Source organism: Numenius arquata, chromosome 3, assembly GCF_964106895.1.
Source record: "Numenius arquata chromosome 3, bNumArq3.hap1.1, whole genome shotgun sequence".
Classification (NCBI taxonomy): domain Eukaryota; kingdom Metazoa; phylum Chordata; class Aves; order Charadriiformes; family Scolopacidae; genus Numenius; species Numenius arquata.
The window spans coordinates 49,565,430-49,584,314 of record NC_133578.1 but is presented as its reverse complement, the minus strand read 5'-3'; positions in this window follow the sequence as shown (position 1 = coordinate 49,584,314).

Sequence of the window (18,885 nt, the reverse complement as noted above, 5' to 3'; positions counted from 1 at the left end):
AGGAAACAAAAGGGAGGTTCTTAAAAGTACCGCTTTCCAACCCACTCATTATTCATGGAAAAGCACAGAGTTTGGAAAAGAAAGAAGCATTATGTACAGTTCAACTTTAAAAAGTATCTTAGACTAGTCTTTTCTAAAAGAAACCAGTACTAGTCTTCTCTAACTGGTAACAGTAGTGCCTGAAAACTGTGGTAGTTTGAGTATTTACATGCAGCGATTGTTAACAGAACACGTGAACTGTTACATGGATGTGTAACACACGCAAAAATCCATTGTAGGCTGTAAGAGTAGCTGTTCACAGTTAGCAACCCAACTGAGCCATCCGATTTGCAGAATTCAAGAAACGCCGTTCTCTGTACATCAGCTGAAGCTTACTTTAGAAGAAAACTACAGTCCTACTTTTCTTCTGAGATTGTCCAAAATTAGGTACTCCAAGGGACTACTTTTGCAATCTTTTGGTAGCACTTCCAGAGCCTGCCAGTAAGCTCCATCTCTCTTTCCTGCTTGTTTGTTTTTCTGATGCAAAGCAATCTAATTGTAATCTAGAGGGAAAAAAAAAATACCTGTACCTTTAGGTAGGAACACTTTTTAATGGAGGAAAAAAATTATATTTAGGAACTTTCCACAAGATGCAACATTATATTCCCAGCAGCAAATGGCGGGTAAAGGTATAAATGGCAATATTTCTATCTTTGCTGTTTGCATAAGCTATTAATTTCTCTACTCCTAGGCTTTTCTTGTTATTAATATCAGTTATCTGATACTGCTACTTCATGAAAAGTATGAGCATTGTTTCTTAATAGATTATATGTGTAAAATTGCTAAGTGCTTCTTTCTTGCCTTATGAAAAGTGTGTAGTGGCTTGAAACAATACTCTATACACAAGTTATGGGTTTCTCTGGCTTGCCTCCTCCCTGTTTCAAAGCAAGCTTTGTCGTACATTTGTCTCACCCTGGGGAACAGTGACATTCCAAGTATTATTCCCGCTTAAAAGACATTTGATACACTTATGAATGTAAAATGTCACAAGTTTGTTAATGTCACAAGTTTGGTTTTAAACGTCTTATAAAACCTCAAGATTCTTGCATTTTTTCCAGCTACTTTTAGGGCAGTAGGTAATAAATATATAACGGTTAGAAGCCATACGTTGAAAATTTGCTGAAAACATTTAAGTTATGCTTAAGATCTCTATTTGTTATCTGAAGAAGTGCAAACACCATTTTCTTCATTTTGCAGATAACCACCTTTATTTTTTCTGCTGTGCTGTGGCCAGTAAAGATTACAGATTCTGTCATACAGTGCTGGAGGCAAGGAGGAATTCATGCACGTTCGCTTGCCTCGTTGCTTCAGAGGAAAATACGTTGTTAACCTCAGGTAAGGTCTCAGAAGCCACTGAACTTACCAAAACATAAATCAACCAAAGTTGGAACTTTGCAAAAGAGACTGCATGAAGTTTTATTTGAAATAAAATGTAAAAGTAGCTCTTGTACACAATATTCCCGAGATAGTAATTTATGAGCCTATTGAAAGTTTTTGACCGTGTCTCCCTGGGTGTATTTCTGACATTTTTTTCCTTTTTTCCTTTTAAAGTAAGGACAGTTTTGGAGAACTCAGATTCAGAATAGATGTCTGTAAAACAGACTGCAGAGTACACTGGGTTTATCTTTAGATAGTAATAAATCTTTTCTGGCATGGTTGAACAATGTACATTGAATAAGCATGGGCTTTTGCAAAATCTAGGTTATAGAAAACTAGAGCGTCCACTGGCTGGAGTTGTATCTTTCCTTTTCAGTGAATGATTTTGCTGCTGCTACTGCACACAGAGGATTGGCAGTGAGCACTGCTAGCCTTTAATTGGAACGTCTAGGTGAGTGGCAGTACTTTTGCTCAAACTATACTTCTGGAGAGCTCTTCTAGAACTTAATAGGCAATGAACCAGTAAAGTTGTAAATCGCTGTCTCTAGTAGCACATAAAATTACTATACAATATCATAAATAGCATTTCTGCTCTTCTGTGATTTCTCAGACATCTTACAAAAGCCTCGTGTTAAACTGTAATCCCCTCATGCTACAGAATAATTTACAAAATTCTATAGAAAAGTAAAAGTGAAGTGTAATAATTCAACTTCCTTAACAGTAATGCAGTGGTAAAAGATAGGGCTGAAACCAAATCTTCCTGCCTTTAATAAACTCAAATACAAGCTGATTTCACCTGAGCAAAGGCGTGCAGAACTAGTCTGTGTATACGTGTGGTTTCTGTTACTTGATATGAGCAAAATTTTATAATACAAGTCTTAAACATCAGTGTTAGGCTGGTTGCTGGTGCAGCCCTAATCTTGCAACTGTGAAAAATCCAAGAAGCAGTATCTAATGGTAATGGTTGTTATCAATGGTAATTGTTGTTATTTTTTACATGGAGATTTATTATTATAAAACTCATGCAGAGTAAGAAAGCTTTTGAATATTTCTTTGGGCCATATTCAAAAAAGCATTTAGGCACCTGAATGCCTAAGAGCACAAGCCACAAAACCCTCTAGATGTAGTCACCCACATCTGCCAGTGGATGTACTCGGTGTCCCTAAGCCTGTGCAATGAGCACCGAATGTCTTCATTTCAGCAAAAGAATTGCTACATTCCTCAAGGGTCGGTACTGGGACCAGTGCTGTTTAATATCTTTGTCAGAGACGTGGACAGTGGGATAGAGTGCACCCTCAGCAAGTTTGCTGATGACACCGAGTTGTGTGGCGCAGTCAACATGCTGGAGGTTCGGGATGCCATCCAGAGGGACCTGGACAGGCTTGAGAGGTGGGCCCATGCAAACCTCATGAAGTTCAACCAGGCCAAATGCAGGGTCCTGCACATGCGTCAGGGCAATCCCAAGCACAAATACAGGTTGGGCAGAGAATGACTGGAGAGCAGCCCTGAGGAGAAGGACTTGAGGGTGTTGGTGGATAAGAAGCTCAACATGAGCCGACAATGTGCGCTGGCAGCCCAGAAAGCCAACCGTATTCTGGACTGCATCAAAAGTGTGGCCACCAGGTCAAGGGAGGTGACCCTGTCCCTCTGTTCCACTGTCATGAGACCCCACCTGGAGTACTGTGTCCAACTCTGGAGTCCTCAGCACGGGAAAGACATGGACCTGTTGGACCAAGACCAGCAGAGGGCTATGAAGATGATCAGAGGGATGGAGCACCTCTGCTATGAAGGCAGGCTGAGAGAGCTGAGGTTGTTCAGCCTGGAGAAGAGAAGGCTCTGAGGAGACCTATAGCAGCCTTCCAGTACCTAAAGGGGGCCTTCAGGAGAGATGGGGAGGGACTTTTTATCAGGGAGTGTAGCGATAGGACGAGGATTAATGGCTCTAAACTGAAAGAGGGTAGATTTAGATTAGATATTAGGAAGAAAGTCTTGATTCTGAGGGTGGTGGGACACTGGAACAGGTTGCCCTGAGAAGTTGTGGATGCCCCATCCCTGGAAGTGTTCAAGACCAGGCTGAATGGGTCTTTGAGCAACCTGGTCTAGTGGGAGGTGTCTCTGCCCATGACAGTGAGGTTGGAATTAGATGATCTTTAAGGTCCTTTCCAACCCAAACTGTTGGGTTGTCATTATACTTGGTTTATGCCTGTTTTATTTGAGGTCCAGACAATGGGTAGTTGACCATCTGGAATCCATGGAGGGGTGGATCTGGGAGGCATGGTTAAGAGTATATCCAGTACACAAAAGATCTGAAATCAACACAAAGTAGAAAAGTTGCAGTAAGGACAGAAGCAGAGGGGAAACATGGTAGCAGGGTTTGCCATGCCTACAGTATGATAATGATTAGAGAACTTGGGTCCTAGAAAAGCTGTATTCTGTGCCCTCCTAAACTCAAACCAATCTCTCCTCTCAAGGCAGACTATGACCCCAGGGAGGTGGTTGATCCCAAGGGAGGTGGTTGAGTCGCCATCCCTGGAGGTATTTAAGAAACATGTAGATGTGGCACTTCAGGGCATGATCGAGTGGCATGCTCTGGTGGCCAAGATTGTAGTGGGGGGAGGGATTGTGCGTATGGTTGGACTCGGTGATCTCAGAGGTCCTTTACAACCATGACGATTCTGTGACCAATGAGGGCTGTCTGATTTGGGATCAGGATTATCCCTCCTGTGCCAGCTCTGTGCAGCTTCACAAAGGCACACTGAAGTAGTGCGAGAGAGTCTAGCCGGACAACTCGTCAATTAGGGAACATAGCTAGAACAGCTGGAAAGTTTTAATTTCTGGTCCTTCTTCCCGACAGTGCTCAGACTTCGTAACCAATGGCTTTTCAATGCACAATATTGGCTCCTGTTCCAGGACAATAAACACTGCCTATAACAACTGAATGTCTGCACTGTTGGCATTCGGTCAGTCTCTCCTCATATTTCTCTCTCTGATTCCATGATTATTATGTTCTGAAATCAGACTGAATATAGTTATGTATATGTCTCATTTATATACATATATATGTTTGCGTCTGTAAAACTATACCTTAAATATATGTTGTCATTACAAAATATCATATTTATATGGTAAGTAAGGGGCAAGGGTTTGTCCTTATGGTGGTATATGGTTTTTTGACATTATACTTAAATTAGAATCCTACTTCATTCATTTTTTTACTGTATATAATTTAAAGCCTGTAGTTTTACAATGGCTAGGGAACTTGGGTACTGCACCTTCCGATTATTTACTGTCTCATATTTCCTCCCATTTCTCTCAGATATGCATATATTGCTTCTCATTTAAGGTATGTGATATGATTTCTATTATGTATGCAATATTTGACACAGTAAGGTTCTAGTGTGTAAATAAAGGGATTTTGCATATGTAGTGGTTTAAATAATACATAACAGTCATCACCTTGGGCACACTTAATTTAACTTGATGCTTAGCAAGAATTTGGTGTCTGATTGCATTAAAATGATTAAGGTTTTTAAGCAGCATTGTGGAGAAATTAAGAAATGACAGATTGCAAACAATTGACTCCAGTTTGTAGATATCAATAAAATTGCTTGCCTCTGATTTTAGACAATATTAGTTTCTTTATCAGGAAGTTTGGAATTATGAGAATCTTTTTCCTACGCCTTTTTTCTAGACCAAAAGTGTTAATTCAAAACTTGTAACTTTAAAGGTTGAATGAATGATTGAGAGGAGTAAAAAACATTGATTTTTATCTACAGCCCATAAAATGTATTTTGCTGTGTACAAACATGTTTCTGAAATGGCTGTGTTTTGAGGCACTGCTGAATCAGCATTGATTTTATTAGTTTTTCATGTAAACCAGGGGGTTTTGTGCCGAATCCTAAAAATCTGTGAAAACAACTTGTCCAAGTGGTGGTGTTTCTGGTGGGCTATATCTTAGCAGCATGGGATGCAAGACTTTTATTTTGGGGGGGGTGCGGAAAAAGTTTACAAACCAGTACATCTCGTCTCCTGTTGTAATGAACGCAAACATTTGCTTTAAGCCTGGCATTGCAAGGTCTTCTCTAAACTCAGAAGACTCCGATTTTATGTGGCCATAGTGGAATGTATTTGGAAGGCAGACAAAGCGTGCAGTTATCTTTTTATCGTCTACTGTTTTCACACTGACAATAGCATGAAATTTATTAATGTAAATTGACTTCTTTCTTGAAATCGGAGCAGATAAAGACTGAAGTTTCTTGCTTCATACAGGGTTACTCTTTTGAAGCATCTCTGCACTTCTGGCTTGGAAGTGGGACTGAGGTAGGGTGAGGTTGGGAGCAGATAATGAGTAGGCTGGGTACGGCTTAGAAGTCTGGGGAGACAGAGGTCATGGAGAACGAGGGACTCTATTCCTAACGTATGAGAACAAGTGGTAGCAACAGAAGAGTGCAGGAGCGTAGCAGCTCACCTTAGGGCCGGAGGAAGAAAGAGAATAGGGTTGTCTAGAAGGCATGAGGTGTGGGGAGGGCATTTAAGTAAGGGGAGGGGAATGGTTTGTTTTGTTCTGTTTGTATTTCGGTAGCAAGGTTTTGTATTTTTTTTTCTCCCCAATAAGTGGACAATGAATTTTGGAAAAGAAAACCAGAGTGTGGCAAATTATTTTAGCCTCGCCTCCTGTGGAAGCAAGATACATGTTCACTGAGTGTGTGCAGTGACCAATTACCCCTGTATCTGCATAATAACTTCAATAATTCAGTGTCCAACTTCAAACGTCTTAGACTGATAAATTCCTACAAGCTTTGAGAAAATAGATGGCAGAGTATAGTAGAAAACTTCTGTAAATGTCCCCTGGAAGGGCTGCAGACAAAGAAAAAGCTACATCATTAAATTGCACACTGTTAACCACTGCAGAATGGGGAGCAGGGAAAGAAAGAGTAAACAATAAGCCAGCCAGCCCTTATAAATGCCTGCCATAAGAGAAGGCTTCGGTTGGAGTTTGCATTCTTAGGCACCAAAGTCAATCAACCATGAAAAACAAATCTTTAAGAGACCAAGCTTCATTAGTTCCAGTACTCACTGGGTGATGTGATTTAATTGCAGCACCACCTAAAGCAATGTTATGGAGCCCATAGTCTGTGGATAATGGACAGTCAATAAAATAGCAAAAGTGAGCTCAAAAGCAAATAAAAACCAGAAAATCCTGCACAGCCATATTCTCCCATACATACGAGCAAAATGAAAGAGGAGAAAAAAGATTAGGATAAATTTTTGGTCTTTATTTTTGTTTATCTCTAAAAGGAGGTCATTGTGACTACTTCAGCACAGCAAGCACAAGATGGTCTCCTAGTTTGTTTTTCTTCCAGAGGTTAAGTGTTCCTTCATTTAAAAGGTTGAGAAACGTAGTAATCAGAGAGACCACAATCAGAAAATCCGGGTTCTGATTGTTGTAAGAGACAACGTGTCCTTTTTCCTTTATTGCCCTTTTTAAGATAGCATAACGGAAAATGCTCAAGTAGATGGAATTTGTGTTTGTCCTTTGTGAGAGCAGGGCCCAAGTGAACCAGGGTCAGCCATCAGTTTGAGCTGCAAGTTACTCTTGTCTTTGCTTGATCCTTCTTTGAGCATTCATCAGAAAAACTAAGAAATCCCAATCTTCAACTTGTTTTTTTCTGAGACTTAACCATCTATTTTTTCTCTTAACATTAGAGTGGTTGTTATAATGTTCATGGTTATTTAAGAGCTGAGAGCTCTCTACTCTTTCCGCCTGTGAGAGAGCATTTTGTGCATATTGCATTTCTGTGCAGAACTCTTATCGTGACTTTCTTTTATTCTAAGGAAAAACAAAAGGTCTTGAAACTCCGCTTTCTCCTGAGCTGCCTCTGTGACCTTTCTTGGATTCTTACCTGCAGGCCTTTTTTCCTGAAGCTCTAGTGCTGCTTTTGTCTCTGAAAATCCTCTCTCTTTTTCCTCAACTGGAAATAAGAATTAGAATAAGGAACTGTATGTATATCAGTAAATAAAATAGACTTACAAATGCGTGCGTTTTCAACAACTTCTTGTGAAAGTCTTTTTTTGTTAAGTGTTTTCGGTATGGTACTGTTTTGTTTCTTTATGTATAATTCTAACGTTTAATGTAAATTAAATGCATTTCAATTTTAAGGCAACACACATCCTTGGTGGAACATAGTAATCTTGGTGAACAGTTCCTTCCATGACTATTTAAACTCTTAATAGGAATAGACTAGAGAACGTTTAGCTTTGCCGCTTTTAACTTTCTTATTATTCTCTGTTTTAATGCATTTGTGAGACATTGTCCCCAGATTGCGATTAAAGTTTCACTAGCAATTTGTGCATGTTGTATATTTTAAAATAAGATACAAAATTTATACTTATGTGTACTTAATTTGCTATTTAAATTTTTTTAGGCACAAAAGAGTAATAATATTTTTAAATTGTTACTTTTAAAACTTTTTTTTTTCTTATGACTTATACAGGAGTGTTTTAACCGATTAAATATTAATGTGGAACAACACTTGCGTGTTCACTGCAGAAATCAGTGTACTGTTGCTCTTTAAAAGCATTTAAAAATGCATTGCAGTTTTTCTTCCACATTCTGCACATTCAATTTAACATGTAAAATGGAATGACTTTGTCACATTTGAAATAGAGCTGCTCTTCCAAGGCTTTCTTTTGTCTTCTGCATTCACCTAGATGACATCGGTTGCTTTGGTGGGCCAGTTTGTGCCATGGATCACTAGAATATTGGCAATGTCACAAGTAATTCAATGAAGTCTAAGTATTTCCTGCTGTAGTCTCAACTGTTTGTGGTATAGAGGCGGAAAGTGAGCTTCTGCTCTGAGTGAAAGCCCATGACTTCTTTTAGTTCAGAAAATACAGGTTTTTCCATAGTTCTTTCTCTGATGTAAGACTCTGAAGAAGAGGCTTAGGTCAGAATTTTCAAGTGCACATATTCCTATATGCAAAGGTATGTGGAAGATATATGTGGAAGATAAGCTCAAATAGATTTGTTTTGTTGTGTCTTTAAAGGGTGAGTCCCATCTTGCACATCTCAGTGTCTGAACTGTAGGTGTCTCCTTTGGCTCTCTACCAAGCGCTGAGTGAATTACAGAGCTGACGTGAGATACTGTGCACCAAAAAGTCTGCTTTATGAGTACGGCCTCAGGGATGGTTCCTATTTTCAGAAAATACTACTACCCATCAGCCTTCTTACGTTCACTGAGTGGTTGGTAGGAGAAAAATGAAAGCAGGGTTGAAAGGAGAGAGGTAATGGAAGATGGATTGTTTGGAATAACAGGAATCAGCAAGATTTATGATTAATGTCCATATACTACATCATCGTCACTATTACTGTTACTATTACTATTACTATTGCTATTGCTATTACTCCTGCTAAGAATTCTAACTATTCCTGTGGGAGAAACAATACACAGCATATGGCAATGAAACATGGACCAGAATCCTTCTATTTAAGGCATGTTGTTTTTCCTCTCTGGAATTAAAAGAAAAATACTGCTTTGGTATTCATGAAAGAATGATCAACTAGAGGGAGTAGTATTTACATGGAATTTGTTAAATTTAACAAGTGTTGTGTTCAAAAAAATGATAATTTTCTAACACAAATGATGTGGCTTGTTTTCAACCCTTTTCCAAAAAATTACTAGGAAAAAAAGTATATTGAGTGATGTAACACTTTTGAGACAGTTGATTACTGTATTTAAGTGTGCACTATGTTCAAAAATGGTTTTCCAGCAGTATGCAGGGATGTTTCTTGATACTTGCTTCCAGTAAAACAACAGTTTATTTGAAAATGGTGAAACATTTGAAAATGAATGAAAATGAATGAAAATGAACATATGAAAATGGTGAAACATTGCGTTGAATACATATAATATAATAATGTCAGTTAGCAAAACCAAGTTCCCTAATGATAGAGATTTTACTGTGAACTAAATGAAAAATTACATTTAGGAGGAGAGGGTTAACTTGCATTTCTCAAATAAAAGTCTTTTATTTTCTGTTTCCCTAGATGTATCACATTAACTTTGTTAAGGAGTATTCTAGTCTTGCTGTGTTCAGGGAAGTCACAGACCAATTTTGTTGATTTGTCTTGGGACACAAGTTTATTTTCATATTTATTTTATGAAAGTGAAATGCACAGAAAATGAGAGAGAAGTTAACAAAAGTAGAACTCAATGAAACAAGAGAGGTAAAAGATTCATGTAGCAACAAAGTGAGAACTTTTTGGATACATAATTTTTTTTCTTTAATGGTAACTCACTGAAGGTTCAAGGTCAGTCACTATTTGAAAGGGAAATGGTAAGAAAACCAGGAGGAGGTGTAGATATTTATGCATAAGTAATATCCCTTCTAAGGCAGAGATAATCCAGAGTTCTTCTGAAATTGTTCATTCACGGCAAACAACTGTTTGGGCTTTCTGTAAAGTACAGCAATCTGTTCTTGTTCAGTTACATTAGCTTCTTGGTAGTAATTGAATCAGATTGCTTTCCTAAAATGTTAAGCATAAGAGTGATCCACAGACTTAGCCTTTGCTGTTTCCAATGTATTACTTCTGTTTTTTCACCAGCTGTGCTTGCTGCACTACCGATGGCCAAACAGCAAACACAAGACTTGGACAACAGCTAAAATGTTGTAATTCCGTTTTCGGTCAATCTGGATTACATTGTAATGGAGATGAGAAAGCATTTTCTTTTAAAAAAACAAAGCTTGGACGTATAGATTTAGTGTAAAAGTTCCATTTTCTATTTTTTTTTCCTATTTTTTTCTATTTAAAAGGATTCTAAAGTTTCACTGTCTTTTTTAATATACTGAAATACGTGCAAATAAATAATTGATAAGAAGACTGAGCTGCAAGCAATGTTGTGTTTTTTTTTTTCTTGCAGCTAACATAACTGACAAAGCTGGATCAGTTCCAATCAGAAGACTCAAGTCAAATGATCTTTGGGAAGGAGTTTAATTTTATAATCATTAGTTAGTGGAGTTGAGTCTTTGTCCCATGATGGTCAGTTATTAAAATCTCTTCTGGTCTTCAGCATTGCCAGTGTTTCAGTTATGAAAGGGCTGTTTTCTTGTACTGCTGACCTGGAAGGTCCGTGTGAGTTTAATACATTATTTTTCTGCATGCTATAATGCAAAATCTGCCATCTGACATTCCAAAATGTTTTTATTGTTGTTGTTTTTCTCTTATAATTAAAAAAAGAAACCTTCTGAAAATCACTGTTAGCAGATTATAGAGCAAGTGCAAAGTGGATCAGGGAAAGTCACTGTAAGGGGAGTTTTTCCATTGAGTTCAGTCACTCACGTGCTGAGGAAAAGAACTGACTTAGACCTGGCCAGTAAACCGACTGGTTGTAATTTCTCTGATGTATGTAATCCACTTGACAGCATAGAATGTTGTCAATTTTATGAAGATTTCTATAAGGAATTATCAACACATGCAGCAATAGTGTTTGGGGTTTTTTTTAATTTTGGTTTTAATACAAAATTAGTTCATTCTGATATTTTTTTCCTTCTGTGTTTTTGCTAGATCACTCATTTTTTAACTAATGTAGTTCTGTCCGACAAGGTACTATCATTCCCAAGCATCTAGCTTTCCAAAAGCCAAAGAGGTTAGTTTAGTTTAAATTTATCAAGTCTTATATCTTCATGGTTCACATACGTTTCTAAGTTCACTTCTACCCAGTGCTCTCTTTGAGAGAGTAAGGGCATGAAATATGATAAATTTAATTTTTCTTTGCTTTTGGATGGGATTGAGACACTTACAGCTTGGAAGCAAGTCATTAATTAAGCTCATGTGGCTTACAGCCTGGAAGAAAGTGGGAAGAAGATATTGTATTAATGTGGCAAAAAGCAACACTAATTGTATTTGTTATTATTGATAATGACCACTTGTGTCTTTGTACAGGCCATAAATACCTGAATATTTTATATAGGGGGGAGGTAAAAAATTCTTTGCAATTGGTTTAAGAAGACAAAAAGAAGTGTTTTGGATTTTGCTTACCTTAAATTTTACCTTGAAAAAAATTTTTTTTTGCCACAGAATAAGTTTTTTTCAGCTTAGCAATAACTTTACTGTTGTCTGGTCTTCTTTCTGAGGTGAGAGCCCTTCACTATTGACTATTTTTCATATTAAGAATATAAGACCGTGCCTGACTGTGGAGGGCAGGAGTGCAGCTATATCATGCACCATGAATGTATACACATATACATGACCCTTTCAAACTGTCAAAACTCCCATTGGGTTGGTGGATCCCATTTGTAATAGGGAAGTGATAGATTATTTTCTGAAATTTTGATACTAGTTATGTTAGAATTCATAGATTACTGTGTTGCAGGTAGAGAAGCCATTGAGCTGAGTGTGAGCATCATTTTTCTTAGCAAAGGAGAAACTGCACCTAAATACATGTGGACAAAATACGACCTGGTCTGCATTACTGCTTATCTTGTAAAAATCATCCTATTGCAGCTAGTGTTAACTTTGTCTATGTTAGCAGATACCTCCTGAGAAAGTTGGGGTTTTTTTCGTCAGATTGAGACACATTACTTGAGATAAATACAATACTGTCTTCAAGCAAAATTTCTATAAAGTTGGACAGTTCTGAGCTGGTACCAGAGTACCATTAGACTATGCCGTTTTACTTTTTCAGGTTTACGACAGGCTTTGATATTGGTCTGTATATTTCTGAATTTCTGATTTCATAGAGACAGACTGTCTGTTTTTCTCTCTGTGGGATTAGATCATTGTCCCCGTTCTGGATGCTATGTGTGACTTTGCCAGAATATGTCTGTAATTTGCTCTTTCTGTGATTTCAAATACTGTCTGACTTAGTTTACCAGCATCCTTGAGTAGGTGATAGAACTCTTTTGGGAGACTTAAATGCCCGAAAGGTTTTATTTATTTTTCTTTCCGCTTATATTGTGTACTTCATAAGTGCACAAACTGAAATGTTTTGAAAGAGTTTTTAATAACCATCATGCTCATTAATGTGCCTGGTGCTGTGCCCAAAACTAATCTTAATTGGTACACTTCAGAAGATGTGTACTAATTGGAAAGAGTCCAGAGCAACCCAACAGATTTTATCAGACGTCTAGAAAATGTGATCTACAAGGAAAGACTGAGTTTGTTTAGGCTGTTTAGCACAACGAAAGAGAAAACAGAAGGTCTTTTCAGGGTAGTTATTCTTTGATGATAATTTGACCTACTCTTAGGAGGGTAAACTATGCATTATTGGTAAGATTATTTGGGAAAGAAATCTTTTTAAAAGAATCTTCTGCTACAAATTCTGGGCTTGAGAAATGTGTGCTCGTTCTTGTCTCTTCTGCCAAAGTGGCCTTGGGAAATCACTCTGTTCTTTGGTCCGCCGGCACTAACGTGTTAATATTTTTCCACTCTGTGTTGTTTATAGGGTTTAAACCAATTGGGACTTTGGCACTGAAAAGAGAACTCTGGCAGGCTTGAAGCTTTTGATTCTAAAATTGCTCCAAGCAAACCTTGTTCAGCCTCTGACTCCTCAAAATGTCTAAATTCACCTGTCGTTTGATTTCAGTTTTCCAGTTGGTTTGCTGGATATCTGCCTTTTTCTGTCTTTTGCCCAGCATTGTCCCAGTCTCAACAAGTTAGTGACTAAGTCTTGCTTAAATTCACTTAGGAGCAGGACCTGGTGCAACTCCCAAGTTATTTCCTGTCACGCAGAGTCACTGTGTACATCTGCAAGAGGTCTAGAGACCTAAAATCCCTTGCTTTCAGGGCCTACTTTAATCTGGTTTCCAGTGTCTCAGACTTGCAACTTCATGTCTTAAAATTATGCTGGTTAGGACATTTAATTGAGCCTGGGTTGTTCAGCAGCTAGCCAAAACTATTTCGGGTCTTTCACTGTTGGCTATAGATAAAGAAGTGATTCTGGCAGCAGAGACCAACCCCAAGATGTCCCTGCTGAGACATTTAATTGATAAGTTAATGCAGTTGTTGGCATCTATACCTAGGAGCAGCCTCCTTTTCCAGCATTGGGTAGACCACTCACGCTCCTGAAAAGTGTAGCTGTGCCCTGTGCTTAGCATTTGTGTATGTCCCTCTGCTCAGTGTGCAGGATCCATTTTGCGTTGCTTAAGCTGTCCAGACAGTACATGGAAAGAAATGAATCTGAATGTTAGGGCACCCTGAAGTGGCCGTGTACTTGGCAGGCTTTCAGTTTTTCGCTCTGAGACTGCCTACTCTGCCGGCGGGTGGAGTCATTATCTTAAGAGCTATAGGCATTGTAATACAAATTAAAACATACCTACATACTGAGGTACCTCACCTATTTTGTCAGTGAAATCAGAGTCGAACATATTTGAAAGCTTCTACATTTTAATTGCTATCGCTTCATTAGGATACAAGTGAGTATTGTTTGGTAAATATGTTTTGTCTGCAGCATTTCAGAGGCTCATTACTTACATGGAACCGTATTATCACTTTTATTCCCTAAGAGCACAAAGCCTAAGTAGAAGAAAAAAATATTGCAGTAGTTTAAACCTGTTAGAAGGCAGAGAGCTGGTTCAACTTTGTCCTCTTATCATTCTTCTCAGATGGTACGTTCCCCATATTACCGATCTCAACATTTAAATAAAAGCAGCAGCTGGCTGAACCTGAACCTAACCGTGATTAAGGTGGTGCTGATTATGGCTGTACGTGTGTGGATCCTGTACCTCCTTGGGTGTTGTCGCTACTTTAAACTCCTGTTCCCACCCTTCCCATTGTGTATACCCACGGTAAACTCTTCAGCGTCAGGGGTTTTGCTTAAAAATACTCTGAGATATTAAACCCTATCTGTGTATTTCACGTGCAAAAATGAGGGCCTCTGTATTGTTCTGAGCTGCCATTTACAAAATTTAATTGGCTGTTATTTCTCACCAAATGGCAATTCACTGCTTGTCCTGCTGCTGAGAAACCATAGAGACATCAGATGAGCTTAGTTTGCCTAGTGATCAGTAGTATTTAACTGTCCTGTAACTGGAAATCATGTCTGATACCATATTTAAGAACAATATGGATCTTCCCATAGCAGTGATTTTCTTTTGGAGTTGGAAGTGCTGGCTGTCAGTTAAGAGGCTTCTGAGATTAATCCTGGATGTAGTTCCTTAAGAAGGTAGCAGACATTTTTTTTTTTTTTTTCATTCTTGAGATCATTAGAGCAGCATATGGACTACTTAGTGTAATTCCAGTCAATAATGCCCATTAGTAAACCACTCTTCCCACCTTTGTGTTGGATTCTAGTATTTGCACTGGTTTTAAAACCCTCGAGTTTAAATATCCCACTCCTAAAAATGCATATGCCATCCATAGTTTTTTCCAGTGCACACGGAATACAGCAACTTGCATCCTAAATAGTACTTATAAGAAAGAACCTTCTAGTTTCTTGAGATCCTGTTTGCTGTCCTGTTTTCCTGCTAGGTCTCAAATCCAGTTCGGGGCTGTAGAGTTCACAAAACTCCACATTCTTGAATGAATGGTTGCAATCCGCTTCAGTAACTTAATTTATTTTATTTTTTTTGGAGTTAGTTCCAAGAAGCGTGGAGCTGCCCACTTCAAGGACAAGACTGGACAGCTGGATGGAATGTTTGTTCAAGGTCTGGCCTGCACCTCTTGAAGACTTGTGCAATTAAACTTTTGATTTGCTGAGAGATACTTAGATAAAATAGCATTTAGTGCACATGTGATTAGAAAGAGTAGGTCTGATTGGAAAGGCCGGCATTTTGATCAGTGAGTTAATACTTTTGGCAAGGGTATATTTTAATGCAAAACTTGGCTTGTGCTTTGGTACGGATAAAGTCCTGAGAGATTAAGATAAACTACAAATTATAACTTATTTGTCATGATTCGATCTCAAGGAGTGATATAAAAACCACAGGAGGAAAAAAAGCTACACTGATAGGGTTATTGCAGAGGCGTTGGACTAGATGACCTTTAAAGGTCCCTTCCAACCCAAACCGTTCTATGGTTCTTTGATTATATTATTACCTTTAGACTGACAGGCTCTGTTTCGCTGTGGAGGTTGTAAACTGTTACTGCTCTTTTTAAGAGAAAAATGTTAAAGCTCACGCCTTTAAACGACAGACCCTTTGCATTAGAATAATGGAAATAAGGCTTTGATATGTAAGTCATGAGATGATTTTATGCAGTCACTTTTACTATCATGCTTTAATAGCAGCGGCTTTCTGGCTTCCACTGGTTTCGGTGGCTTTCGCTGGTTGGTTTCTGCATGCCTATATTGAGCAAAATGAGTAGGGTTCGTGCAGCTGGCTCCCAATGTACTAAATTGAATAGTTCTGTTTAATTAGTCAGGTGGTCAAACCTCTGAACCGAACTGAAATGCCCCTACTCAAAAGTGCTCTAATTGTAGATCCCGAAGACCCGAGGGAGAAGTAGAGATAATAGTGTTGGCAGAGCTTCTCAGCTATTGTCTCCTGCCAAGGAGGAGTGTTAAAGAAATGTGCTCAGAGACATTGATAGCATCAGCCGTCAACACTAATGCATCTAAGGGTTCTAAGAAAGTGTTATCTTTTTCAGTCAGCTGCTCGGTGCTTTGTGACCTGTGCTGGGCACACAGTGACCATGCTGACTACCTACCGAGCACAATAGTTCTTCTTCTCGGCGCCCTGGCTGCTGTGGGGCACTGCACCCCAGGCTGCCACCCTGGGCAGCTGGAAGGACGGGCTCCGGTTTTTCTCACAAACCTTGTGTCCCCAGCTCACTTGAACCCAGCAGCTTATTCACCCTGCAGGTTCTAACCCTGCTCCCACTGAATCCAGTAAGAACATTGTCTTTTCTTCCAGAAGAACAGATCAGTGGGCTGTCACCTACAGTAGCTTTTACTGTATGTATTTATATGCTCTTGTTACATCGTTTGCTAATTTTTTTTGTGCCGTAAAATGATTTTATAACATATTGTTTAGAGTAATTTGGAATTTGTTTGTGGTTTTCGTACATCTACAAAAGTCACAATATTTGCTATAAATAAAGTTCATCTGTTTTATTTTGGCTCCTTTGGCTTCTGCACATTTGTAACAGTGTTAGTCCTCCCTCTTCATGTAACAGATGATAGATAAAACACTTTGGTTTTGTCACAGTTACGATGGTTCAATCCTATCTTTTGCTAATATATATATATTTCATTAAGCCGCTTCTGTCAAAGCCCTGCTCTAAGGGGAAGACTTTTTAAAAGAATCATTTCAGCTTTTTGCATTTTAAAAATTCCCTTCCTAAGGGCAAAGAATATGTGGCCTCCTTGGTTTTTGTTCCTTGGTTTGTCCAGATAAGGGGCACTTTTTGTCCCCAGACTCCGCCATACTCAAGCTTGTTTGGGTTTTTTGGTTAATACAGTCAGAGTTTGTAAACAACACTGCCAGAGGCATCAGCTGAACTTGACTGAAGTATTGATATAGGTATAAAGAATTTTTATGAGCTAAGATCAAGCCCGTAATTATTTGAGTGGTCTTATTTGCTTCTTGTGCCGTGTGGTATGAAGAGAATGATCTAAATCAGTTTAGTTGAAAATGCAGAGAGTTTCCTTTGCTTTATATCACTTTGATGGCTTTTATTATGAATCTTCCAAATGTTTTAATTGTTCGTTACATTTTCACTGGAAAAAAAAGTGTTGTGAAGCAACATTTTTTTAATTTGCTCTAGATTGACTTTCCCAGTGTTGCGTCTCTGAATTTCTATCCGATGTGTGATTCAGTAGAAAATTTTGTAGTCAGTGCATGTGTGTGTGTGTGTACATGTATGCACATATTACAAAACAGAAGTTTAATGCAGCACAAAAGAAAACCAGTATATACATTTTCAATATAATGCTAATGAGATAAGAATTTTTAGCTTTTCTAGATTGGAAAATGAGAAAATATGGCCATTATCTTATCAAGGACCTTGCAACTTGTACCTGCTCCTTTTCAAACTCAGCCTGAGTTGTTGTTACATGTTATAAGGATCAAGTCAGAACATGTAGTGAACTTGCATACATTATATTTTTGTTAAGTAATGCTGGAAAGCATTGCCGAGTTCCCTGTATCCCTGTGCCTGTGTGACAGATCTCAGTGAGGGTTTCACTGGCTGTCCCCAAGCTGACAGAGATGGACGCGCGAAAAAGGGCATGTACGACAAAGTCCTTCATGTGGAAACGAGCATTTTCACCTTGTTAGTGTTTTCTTGATAATAAATAACCTATACTGGTTTGTATATTTTCCTCTTAAACTTCCCTGCTACATGTCAGCATTAAGGTAGCGAAAAAAGATTTCAGGAAGCTCCTTAAAGGCTGGTGACAACAGATTCCACCATTCTGGAGGGTGAGAGCCACTCCTGGGTATGTCATTCGATGGCAGACAATAATTGCAAAGACAAATTAAAAAAAAAAAAGTATTTTAAACAGAAATTCTGCGATAATCACCTCCTCACAGGACTGTACTTTTAAATCACTTTTAAAGTTAGGGCTTGAGGCCTATATCTTCCAAGAGACTTAGAACTTTAAAGTTTCATTTTAACAGATGAGTTGTGCTATAAAAATAGCACCTGTCGTTAGGCTTGTACCTTATATTTATTGCAGTTATCTGTTGCATACTTTCAGAGCAATTACTTTTTCTGTTTTTTACTCCTGGAGAAGCTCCAAACTAACAGAAACCAGGGCGTTCATTTTTCTGGCTTGCGCACTAGGATGGGATTGTCAGTGACTGTGCTCCACATCTGGAATGTTTGCATTAACACCGCCAGCTGAGTTACGTGAGTTGGAATATTTTTTTTTTTTCTTTTATTGCAAGTCCCAATTAATATGGATTCCAAACAGTCAAATGTTTCTCACTCTCGTGTCATTCATATGAAAACTATTACCTGGGTTCTTTGAGAGGTTTGTCTTGGTGTTTCTTGAGTCCCATTCCTTATTTTCTCTTTGTCATTTTGGAGATATCCCTATATATTGAATGATTTTCTGTGTTTCAGATGAGTTTTTGTGCCATGTAAACTGTTTTAACTGCTTGGTAGATATTATTGCCATTTATCACATCTTTTTTTTCAGTTCTTTATATGGCACAATTTCTCCACACTCTTTGGTGAAGCAATCCAGTTGTCCAGCACATCATTTGACTTTGTTGTATCTCTTGTTTAAACTATTATAGTAATCTTCATGCCAACACCTTTGTAATTCTGATGCAAATCCAAATGAAGGCCACCTATCACTCCATTCACATACTTTGGATCTCCTGTTTTGGTCTTAAGTAGACTTGTTGAAGTGTTAAATATTTTTTTTATATTTTAAAAAAATATTTTTAAAAAGATAAAAAAATATTTAACATTTACTATTTCACACAAGCATGAAGACTAATTTAATAACAAGAGATAGATGTAAATTATTTATATAAGAAGTTAGGTGTTTGAGGACTTACAACTTTAAAGTCCTAATTCCT